The sequence below is a fragment of the Tamandua tetradactyla genome, chromosome 16 (assembly GCF_023851605.1).
Source record: "Tamandua tetradactyla isolate mTamTet1 chromosome 16, mTamTet1.pri, whole genome shotgun sequence".
Taxonomy (NCBI): Eukaryota; Metazoa; Chordata; class Mammalia; order Pilosa; family Myrmecophagidae; genus Tamandua; species Tamandua tetradactyla.
Genome location: NC_135342.1, coordinates 10,209,217 through 10,220,881, shown reverse-complemented (window position 1 = coordinate 10,220,881; position 11,665 = coordinate 10,209,217).

The following is an 11,665-nucleotide window of genomic DNA, read 5'->3' as shown; positions in this document are numbered from 1 at the left end:
ACGGGGAGAAGGGGCGGGACAGGCTCCTGGGGGTGGGGGGCGGCCCTCGGGAATGGCTCGGAGCACTTTGGTTTGCTCCTCCCTGGCCAAAATGCAGTCATGTGGCCACACAACTGCAGGGGCGGCCGGAGAGCTCGGTCTTTTGCCTGGACCCATCAAGGGTCCTTGCTGCTAAGCCTCTGCCCCAGGGAGCATCTGACCGGGTCTGTTGGTGGCATCGATGTAGAGTTGTCCCTAAACCCAGCCAACACCTTCAGACAAAGTCACTGCAGAAAAACACCCCTCGCTTGTATCCAGCTGTGGCCAAACGACACCCCTGTGCAGTCCACCAGGGAGGAGATGGAGGGACTGGCTTCCTTTGTGCCCACGGCATGACCCGCGTGAGGTCCCTGCCCTTGAGAGGTGACCGCAGGCTTGGAAGATGTCCTGAGCTCCAGAGACTTACTCTGATTCCTTCAAGCCACGCCTGGGGCGGGCCCTGCCCCCTCTCGCCCAGGTCCCCGGTAGCTTGGAGCATCTGGCCTGAAGCCCTGTCTCTTGGGCTGGGGTGGGGTGGGGGGGCACCCTACATCTGCCGGGAGGTCCCCAAGCTGGGAACCGATGTCCTCTGGGGGATGTGCCGATACGGACTGAGCTCCCCTCGGCCAGCCCCAGAGCCCCCCTGGGGGGCAGGCGGGGGTCTGCGGAGCTCCCCGAGGCCCAGGGACACTTGGTCTCTATGCAGCCCAGCTCTGTTCCTTCTCATCAAGAGATAGAGCCGCGGCCCCTCCCCGGGCAAGGGCGTCGGGCTTGGGGGCCGCGAGAGCGTCAGCTGACCTTGTCCCCATGACGCGGCCTGGGGAGGGGTGAATGCTGGGGGGTAGATGGCGAGGGGCCTGAGGCCCCAACCAGCTCCTGGAGAAGAAGGGAGGGGAATGGGGTCACAATAACAACCACAACAACTAATTTGGGTGAGATTAAAACGCTTTGGTAATGGATGGTGGCAGGACACTGAAAATGTAATTACGCCGCTGGATTGCACATTTAAAAAGTCTCCAGGTGACTCCACACTGATGATCATCGGTGTGTTTTTCTGTCTGGACATTAAATGATCCTAAAATGAATCCCACTGTAGTAATTTATCTGCCAAAAATGTGAACTGAAAAAAACAATTAAAACTTCATAGCTATGCACTTGATTATTTTTAAAAAGCAACCACATAGCATATATCTTTTAAGGGACTTGTATCTAGATTATATAAAGAACTCTTACAGCTCAATAATAAAAAAGACAAGAAGCCTGATTCAAAGATGGGCAGAGAACTGAATAGACAGAAGAAGCTATCCAGGGACCAGTCAGCACAGGAAAGGATGTTCCACATCATTAGCATAAGGAAATGCAAACCAAAACCACAATGAGACGCCACTTCACAACCACAAGAATGGCTGAAAACGAAAAAGACAGATAACAGCTTGTGTTGGAAAGGATGCGAAGAAATCAGAACCCTCACAACGTAAAATGAGACTTTTGATGGGACCGTAAAATGGCACAGCCAATTTGGAAGACAGTCTGGCAGTTCCTCAAAAATTTAAACATAGAATTACCAATGACCCAGCAATTCTACTCCTATGAATATGCACAAGGCAAAGAAAGGGTATGTCTACACAAAAACGTGTGCACAAATTTATCTCAGCATCGTTTGTAAAACATAAAAGCCATCCAAAATTTTCATCACCTGATGAATGCATGAACAAAACGTGGTCTATACACAAAAGAATATTATTTGGCTGTAAAAAGGAGTGAAGTACTGATTCATGTTGCAACATGGGTAAGCCTTGAAGGTATTATGCCAAGTGGGAGAAGACAAAATCAAAGGGCCACATCTTGCAATGATTCCGCTCACCTGAAACATTGGGAACAGGGAGTTCATAGACACAGAAAGTAGGCTGGGAGGTGCCAGGGGGCTGGGAGGGGCGAGGGGATTGGGAGGTGACTGCCAAGGGGTCTGGGCTGGCTTGCTGGGGTGATGAAAACACTTTAAAATTGAGTGTGGTGAGGCTACGCAATGCTGAGAATGTATGAAAAGCCCTTGAATTGTAGATTTGAGTAGACGGGCTGTGTGGTTTTTGAATTCCATCTAAAATGAAGCTGGTACAAAAACAATAAATAAATGACCCCTGGCAGGTGGAATAGCTGAGTGTTTGTTTAGCCTTGACTTTGAAACACAGAAGACACACTTTGAAACCATGAATGCGAGGATTCGAACACAGCACCAAGACTTTCTTGCGGTGGGGGTTTGAGAAAGTAGCGCGAGGCCGTGGTGCCTGCTTTCTGCCAGCATTTGCTGACACTCGGGATGGGCTCCTGTGCAGGGGCTGTGAACCTCCATGTATCTGGAACAGGAGGCTGTGGAGACTCGGCTGGGGGCTGGGAGAAGCTGGCCCGAGGGATCAGCTCAGCTCTCGGTCCGAGGGAGACGTCCTTCTCTCCCAGACTTTAGTGCCCCGCTCTGAACAACCTTACCCACGTCCCTGCACTCCTCTGAGCCTCTGTGTTCTTCACTGGCGAGGAGGCAAGGATGCCCGGAAACACTTACAGCAGTCCATGCTCTCTCAGCCAGCCCATTCCAGGCGCCCGGCTGAGGCAGAGCTTGGCGGGGCCATGCCAGGACCAGACAACCCGTTGCGTCTGGGAGGGAAGCCTGTTTATCCCCCTGCACCTCCACAATTCAGCATGAATGAAGCGGACGTGTGCACATCACACCCGATAAGTCAGCTGAAGTTTTCTGGGCACCGGGTTGAGAGGAGACCCATGGAGGGGCAGCCCAGCAGGCCCCTTACTCACTTGCTCTGCCCCGCAAGGCCCTGCCTTGTGCCCATACTGTGTGGATATTCCACTGTCAAATTATATCCTGAATAAAAAGGGGATACACGGGGGTGCAAGGGTGGTTCAGTGGTAGAATTCTTGGCTGCCCTGCAGGAGACCTGGGTTCGATTCCCAGCCCCATGCACTTCCCAAACAAAGGAAAACCAACCAAACAAAAATTCAACAAATAGTGCTGCGATAATGGGATAGTCACATGGAAAAAAGACTGAAATGTGACCCCCGCCATACAAGCATACAAAAAAAGAGGGGGGAGGGATTTAGAAGGCAGAGAGAAACAAGACCGGAGTCCCCAACCTGGCCGGCAAGTCAATAAATACATTCTGTCCCTGACTTTATTCTTTTCCTTTGTGGGGTTGGGAATCTGTAGCTTAAGTTAAAAATGCTGAGGACAGGTAAATGAGGTTCAAATCCTGGCTCCAGAATGGACCGACTCTGCTCTTTAGAAAGTGAGTTCACATCTGTGAGCCTCCTTTGTCATCTCTCGTAAAATAGCGCGTCATCGATGAATCCCAGAGTGATTCGATCAGTGAGTGGAAAAGTATTTGCAAAGCCCCCTTAGGGGAATGGTGAAAACGGGGAGAAATTCAACTTCCCCAAATTGAATTCTTGATATTCTCACAAAAGTGTGGACCACCAAAGCTATAGGCTGAGCCCCCAGTTTTGGGGTTTGTTCATATGAAACTTAACCCCACAAAGGATAGGTCAAGTCTAGTTAAAATTTAGGCCTAAGAGTCACCCCCAAGAGAGCCTCTTTTGTTGCTCAGATGTGGCCTCTCTCTCCAGCCAACACAAGAAGCAATCTCACCACCCTCCCCCTGTCTATGTGGGACATGACTCCCAGGGGTGTGGACCTTCCTGGCAATGTGGGACAGAGATCCTAGAATGAGCTGAGATTTAGCATCAAGGGACTGAGAAAACCTTCTCGACCAAAAGGGGGAAGAGTGAAATGAGACAAAGTGTCAATGGCTGAGAGATTCCAAACAATATGTAATGGAAAGACTGGAGGGAAGTGCCTGAAAATGCAGAGCTGTGTTCCAGTAGCCATGTTTCTTGAAGATGATTGTATAACGATATAGCTTTCACAATGTGACTGTGTGATTGTGAAAACGTTGTGTCTGATGCTCCTTTTATCTACCTTGTCAACAAATGAGTAGAACATATAGAATAAAAATAAATAATAGGGGGAACAAATGCTAAAATAAATTTAGTTTGAAATGCTAGTGATCAATGAAAGCAAGGGGTAAGGGGTATGGTAGGTATAATTTTTTTTCTTTCCTGTGTTTGTTTTATTTCTTTTTCTATTGTCTTTTTATTTCTTTTTCTGAATTAATGCAAATGTTCTAAGAAATGATGAATATGCAACTAAATGATGATATTGTGAATTACTGATTATATATGCTGATGTTTTATTTGGTTTGTTAATTTTTTAATTAATAAATAAATTTTAAAAAAATAGCGGGTCATTGTAGGGCTCCAAAATGCTGCTGCATGCACGGCACATGCATCCGTCCCGGACAGCTTCTTGCCTCTCCCATTAGCCCACTTTAAGTTCGAATTACAGCTCTGCAAATCCACACTCGCAGGCAATTGCAACAGCCAAGGGGACACGCATCCATTCTCTTTCGTGAGTTGAGGTTTCAGAGTCTCAGAGGCTTGGGCTGCACAGAAGTGGACAGGAGGCTGCTAAACAGCAGCATTCCAGGAATTGCTGTAGAGAAAGAGGAGGGTTTTTCATGGCCCTTCGCAGGAAGTTTTGCGACAAAAACCTTTCTGCGCATTGACAGACACCCGTGTCCTGCATTCAAATCTAATGCAAATTGCTCTCGCGTCCACAGGGAACAGAATTATGCTGCGAGTCTGCGTGCTGTCACGTAGCCTGGGGTCCACCTTTACAGGCTGTCCTGAGTATATGGGAAAGCAATAGGGCCAGGCACAGGTGGCCCCGGGCTGGAGGAACTGCAGGAAGTAAAGCTTCCCCCACAAAAAGCTCCCAGCTTAAGTCCTGCAGCAGCGCCTCGGGGTGAGAGGAGAATGGGCAGTGGAATGAACCACCCCAGCGGAATCTTACCCAGGCATCGATGGATCACATTTTTTTTTTTTTTTTTTTTCAGCAACTATTTTTTTTTATTTATTTATTTTTTTTATTTTTATTTTTTATTAACGGAAAAAAAAAAAAAGAAATTAACACAACATTTAGAAATCATACCATTCTACATATGCACTCAGTAATTCTTAACATCATCACATAGATGCATGATCATTGTTTCTTAGTACATTTGCATCGGTTTAGAGGAACTAGCAACACAACAGAAAAAGATATAAAATGTTAATATAAAGAAAAGAAATAAAAGTAGTAGTAATAGTAAAAAACAACAACAACAAACAAACCAACAAGCAAACAAAAACAAAAAAAACCCTATAGCTCAGATGCAGCTTCATTCAGTATTTTAACATGATTACTTTACAATTAGGTATTATTGTGCTGTCCATTTTTGAGTTTTTGTATCTAGTCCTGTTGCACAGTCTGTATCCCTTCAGCTTCAATTACCCATTGTCTTACCCTGTTTCTAACTCCTGCTGAACTCTGTTACCAATGACATATTTCAAGTTTATTCTCGAATGTCCGTTTACATCAGTGGGACCATACAGTATTTGTCCTTTAGTTTTTGGCTGGATTCACTCAGCATAATATTCTCTAGGTCCATCCATGTTATTACATGGTTCATAAGTTTATCTTGTCTTAAAGCTGCATAATATTCCATCGTATGTATATACCACAGTTTGTTTAGCCACTCTTCTGTTGATGGAGATTTTGGCTGTTTCCATCTCTTTGCAATTGCAAATAACGCTGCTATAAACATTGGTGTGCAAATGTCCGTTTGTGTCTTTGCCCTTAAGTCCTTTGAGTAGATACCTAGCAATGGTATTGCTGGGTCGTATGGCAATTCTATATTCAGCTTTTTGAGGAACCGCCAAACTGCCTTCCACAGTGGTTGCACCCTTTGACATTCCCACCAACAGTGGATAAGTGTGCCTCTTTCTCCGCATCCTCTCCAGCACTTGTCATTTTCTGTTTTGTTGATAATGGCCATTCTGGTGGGTGTGAGATGATATCTCATTGTGGTTTTGGTTTGCATTTCTCTAATGGCCAGGGACATTGAGCATCTCTTCATGTGCCTCTTGGCCATCCGTATTTCTTCTTCTGGTAGGTGTCTGTTTAAGTCTTTTTCCCATTTTGTAATTGGGTTGGCTGTCTTTTTGTTGTTGAGTTGAATAATCTCTTTATAAATTCTGGATACTAGACCTTTATCTGATATGTCGTTTCCAAATATTGTCTCCCATTGTGTAGGCTGTCTTTCTACTTTCTTGATGAAGTTCTCTGATGCACAAAAGTGTTTAATTTTGAGGAGCTCCCATTTATTTATTTCCTTCTTCAGTGTTCTTGCTTTAGGTTTAAGGTCCATAAAACCACCTCCAGTTGTAAGATCCATAAGATATCTCCCAACATTTTCCTCTATCTGTTTTATGGTCTTAGACCTAATGTTTAGATCTTTGATCCATTTTTTTTTTTTTTTTTTTTTTTAAAGGAAAGACAGAGAGAAGGAAGGAAGGATAGAAGGAAGGAAGGAAGGAAGAAAGGGAAACATTTTTAAACATTTTCTTGTTTTTATTGTATTCTGTTTCTCCGTTTTTGTTACATGGGCTGGGGCCGGGAATCGAACCGAGGTCCTCCGGCATAGCAGGCAAGCACTTTGCCCGCTGAGCCACCGCGGCCCGCCCTCTTTGATCCATTTTGATTTAACTTTTGTATAGGGTTGGATCACATTTTAAAAACTACTTAGCCTCGAATTTTGGGACTCTAGAGTAAGGACCCCTCAGTCAGGATTCCTTTCATGAGTCTCTGGGATGGAGGGTTTTCATCTCACTCTTTAAACACTGAATCAAGACAATACCGACAATCTCATGGGGTCAAAGTCAAGGTCAGCTAAGAAGTGGAGAAGAGGGATGAGAACATGTGTCTCCTTGATAACAAAACCACATTTCTACTTATCACGTGCGTTTAGCACACGGAATCTGCCCCATCTCTTTGGCTGCATCTCACACCTTCCCCGTCACCACGTAAATGCCAATCCATACCAGGATAGAGCCTTGTTCAGTCTAACTGTACAGAAATGAAGGAACAAATGAACAAATGGACAAGCTACCTTCTTAATTTTCAATGCAAAACAGCTCCCCATTGGGCTTTCCGTGTCAGTCTTTTGCTTTCATATGTTTTTGCTTCCTGTTAACACCTCCACGACCCTGCCCGGAGAAGTTGCAATATATTCTGTTCCCTGTGGACGGAACAGCAATTTATGTTTGATTCGAAGCAGGCAGGTTTTGTCACCAAACACCCGTGGAGCGCCATGAAAACCCTCCTCCTTCTCGGCGGCAATGCCTGGAATGCTGTTTTTCTAGAATCCCCACGGCAATACCCAAGCAAGCCAAACACAACAGGCTGGGAAACCCCAGCATGACAAAAGGAATGAATGAGAGCGTGCTTGAGTGCAGCAGCCGCCTTCACGTGCAAATTCACAGACACCACCAGAGGGGGGATTGACTCTTCTACTTTGTGTCCTTTCAAACCCAACAGGTGTTGGGTACAGGTGAGTATCTGAAAGAGAGAGGAGCCGACCTGAACCCAGCCTGTGCTTCCCCCATTCCAGCTCTGTTCCTGGCCATGCATTACTTTGCCCGGTGCACTCAATGACCAATTCCTGAGACACTGGGGTCTCAAAGAGAGAAAGAGTTTATCACTAGACATGTGGTAGGAGAGCAGATGGCCTAGCGGCCCGAAATCTGTCTCTTCAAACTGCAGTAACTGTGATAGTTGTATTAGAGAAAAGGATGGCAGGTTTAGAATAGTGAGCGCCGTGGCCCCAGTTGACGCAATCAGAGGTGATCTAATTATTGCATGTACATGCCGAGTCACAGGATGTGTGTAAGAAAATGGTGGCATGAGGTCCAGGTGACTTGTAGGTTAGAGTCTAAGCTTCTGCGCACGTCAGGCGGTCCCACTTTGGTTAGATCCAGTCTCAGTTATGAAGATAACTTTGGACTTGGGATGGGTTAGTTCAGGGCTGACTCAGGACCCTTCGTTAATAAACATCAGGGCCTGTCTTTAGTGATTACAAGACTCTAAAGTTGAAAAACTGGATAACCGGGTTTGAATGAAGGTTAGTCATAGGGTTTTTACAATCACAAGGGCAGGAGATAAGGGCTCTACAATCATTATCAGAGATCAAGGCAGCTGGAGTACAATTTGAGATTTCAGGAATTTCCCTCTGTCTACTCCAACATACCAGAAAGCAAAAGGGAATATCTATATAATGATTCAGAAATCAAAATCATCCCTTAAATCCTGATTTCCCAGTTCCAGTTCCTCTCATGTCATTCTGGAATTGCCTAAGGAACCCCCACCCCATCCTGCCCCCAGGGTTGAGACTGAGTCTTATTTCCAGCCTCTGGCTGCCAATGGCACCCTGATTCATTCAATAAATGAAGGCATTAAAATCTCCCTCATTTCCCCGGGGCTCCTCCATTCTCCTCTGCCCCCAGCATCCAATCTTCGGCAGGAGTAAAACCCCAGAGTGCTTAGAAGCGGGAGGTTGGTGCTACACACAAGCGCTGAGGGCCAGCCAGCCTGTGGGGGAGCAGCCCTGCCCCTCTGGGCTGCAGAGTCCCCGTGTCTCGAGTGGGGACGTGAGCACGCTGCCCCCCAGAGCACCCAGCTCTGACAAGGAACAGGCCTGAAGTTCCTCACCTTTGCAGGACAAGCACCTGGGACTCCTGAGGTGCTTGCTCTCAGTCCCACAGCTCTGGATTCCTTGAAGGAGAGAGCCTAGATTTAAAGGATGAGAATCCGTCATGGTCTGCCCTCTGGTCAAAAATAAACTAATAAAATAAAAATAAACTAGAACTCGGCGACAGACGGATCACTTAAAAAGGCCCAAATGTTTGAAAATTAAGCCACACACTCCTAAATAAACCAGAGGTCAAAGAAAAAAAAATCACCCACAGAAATTTGAGATCATTTGATTGATTTAATAAATAGTGCATTTAAATCTTGTGATATCTATCTTAGAAATACCTAGGGGGAATATGAAGTCTAATAAATATTTTAGGAAAAAAAGAACAGATTGAAGAACAGGGTTCTTTTTATTTTATTTTATTTTATTTTTCTAAATACCAAAAAACACCAAACAAATGCGAACTGTTCCTACTTTGATCATTCTGTTCTACATATATAATCAGTAATTCACAATATCATCACATAGTTGCATAGTCATCATCATGATCATTTCTTGGGACATTTGCATCTATTCAGAAAAATAAATAAAACGAAAACAGAAAGAAAATTTATACATACCATATCCTTTACCTCTCCCTTTCATTGATCACTAGCATTTCAAACTAAATTTATTTTAGCATTTGTTCCCCCTATTATTTATTTTTATTCCATGTGTTCTACTCGTCTGTTGACAAGGTAGATAAAAGGAGCATCAGACACAAGGTTTTCACAATCACACAGTCACATTGTGAAAGCTATACCATTATACAATCGTCATCAAGAAACATGGCTACTGGAACACAGCTCTACATTTTCAGGCACTTCCCTCCAGCCTCTCCTTTACATCTTGAATAACAAGGTGATATCTACTTAATGCATAAGAATAACCTCCAGGATAACCTCTCAACTCTGTTTGGAATCTCTCATCCATTGACACGTCTCATTTCCCTCTTCCCCCTTTTGGTCGAGAAGGTTTTCTCAATCCCTTGATGCTGAGTCTCAGCTCATTCTTGGATTTCTGTCCCACATTGCCAGGAAGATCCACACCCCTGGGAGTCATGTCCCATGTAGACAGGGGGAGGGTGGTGAGTTTGCTTGTTGTGTTGTCTGGAGAGAGAGGCCACGTCTGAGCAAGAGAAGAGGCTCTCTTGGGGGTGACTCTTAGGCCTAATTTTAAGTAGGCTTGACCTAACCTTTGTGGGGTTAAGTTTCATACAAACAAACCCCAAGACTGAGGGCTCAGCCTATAGCTTTGGTTGTCCACACTGCTTGTGAGAAAATCAAGAATTCAACTTGGGGAAGTTAAATTTTCCCCAGAAGAACAGGGTTCTTAAAACCCTTCTAACATATAATAGAGGACATCAGTCATGTCAAAAGTTGTTCTTTATGAAATGTATAAATGCCTAGCAGACTGCTCAGGAAAATTAAAGAGATGGTACAAAGAATCAATAGCAGGAATGGAAAAGGAAACATCTTTAAATATTTCATAGAGAAAACAAGATCATAAGATGGAATTATAAGCAACTTTATAAATTTGAATAGGCAGATGCAATGGTCAAATTACAGAAATGAATCAATTTATAAAACAAGCTCAAAGAGAAAGATAAAATCTGAATAGCCCTGAATGCATTAAAGAACTTTAATTTAGGGCAGGCCACGGTGGCTCAGCAGGCAAGGATGCTTGCCTGCCATGCCAGAGGACCCGGGTTCGATTCCCGGTGCCTGCCCATGTAAAAAAAAAAAAAAAGGAACTTTAATTTGAAACAAAGCTTTTCCATAAAGAAAATTCCAGGACCAGATGGCTTCCTGGTTTAATTCTATCAAAAATTTAAGGAAGAAAAATTTAAAAATCTTCCAGAGAATAGAACAAAAGGGATCACTTCCCAACTCATTTTCTGAGGTCAGGAGAAGGACAACATAAAACAGGAAAATTAAAGCCAATCTCGCTACTGGTTGAAAAAATATTAGCAAACCTAATATAATAATGTACAAACAGGATTGTAGATCATGTGCAAATTAGACTGATTTCAAGAATGCAAGGTTGGCTTGATACTTTTAAAATTTTTGTGATATAATTAATCACATTAACAGAAAGAGGAAACGTATATAACCCTTTTCAATAGATGCAGAAAAAATTGTCTAATGCAATTCAACACTCATTAGTGATAAAAAATTCTGAACAAACCATAAATAGAAAGTAAATTTCTTAATCTGACATCCAAATATTTTTTTAAGCTCCTAACAATAATTAAGGGAAAAAAGGTACAATGTCATAGAAAGTTGAGCATAAGGCTTGAACAGATATTTCCTCTGAGATGGTTATTAAAAAAAGCATTATTAAAAAGAGAACTAGACGACCTCAACAAACCAATCACAAGTAAAGAAACTGAATCAGTCATCAAGAAGCTCCCCAAAAAGAAAAGTCCAGGACCAGATGGCTTCACACGTGAATTCTACCAAACATTCCAGAAAGAAGTAGTACCAATCCTGCTCAAACTCTTCAAAAAATTGAAGAGGAGGGAAAGCTACCTAACTCATTCTACAAAGCCAACATCACCTCATACCAAAGCCAGACAAAGATTTTATACAACTGGTGACACTTGCTAAAACTCGTCTTGATATCCATTTTATATGGATGAATTTTATTAGCTATAAATTATACCTCAATAAAGCTGATTTAAAAAATCTCTCAAAAATAAACGTAAAATTAGAACTGTGTCAAGTGCTATCTTAAGTGCTGCGAATGAAAGGTACTTGGAGCTTGTAGTATCTGAACAAAACGAAGGGACTGAGAAAGGTGCAGGAGAAGATGAAACATGTTTTTCAGATTTTCTCTTGCCCTTGGATCCCTATAGGTACTTAATTGCTGATGTTTCTAACTCTGCACAGGTGGAGTGTAGCCCAAGTTAAGAAAGAACCTCAATTCTCATTATACCATCATGCTTTAATACTAAGAATTATACCACCATT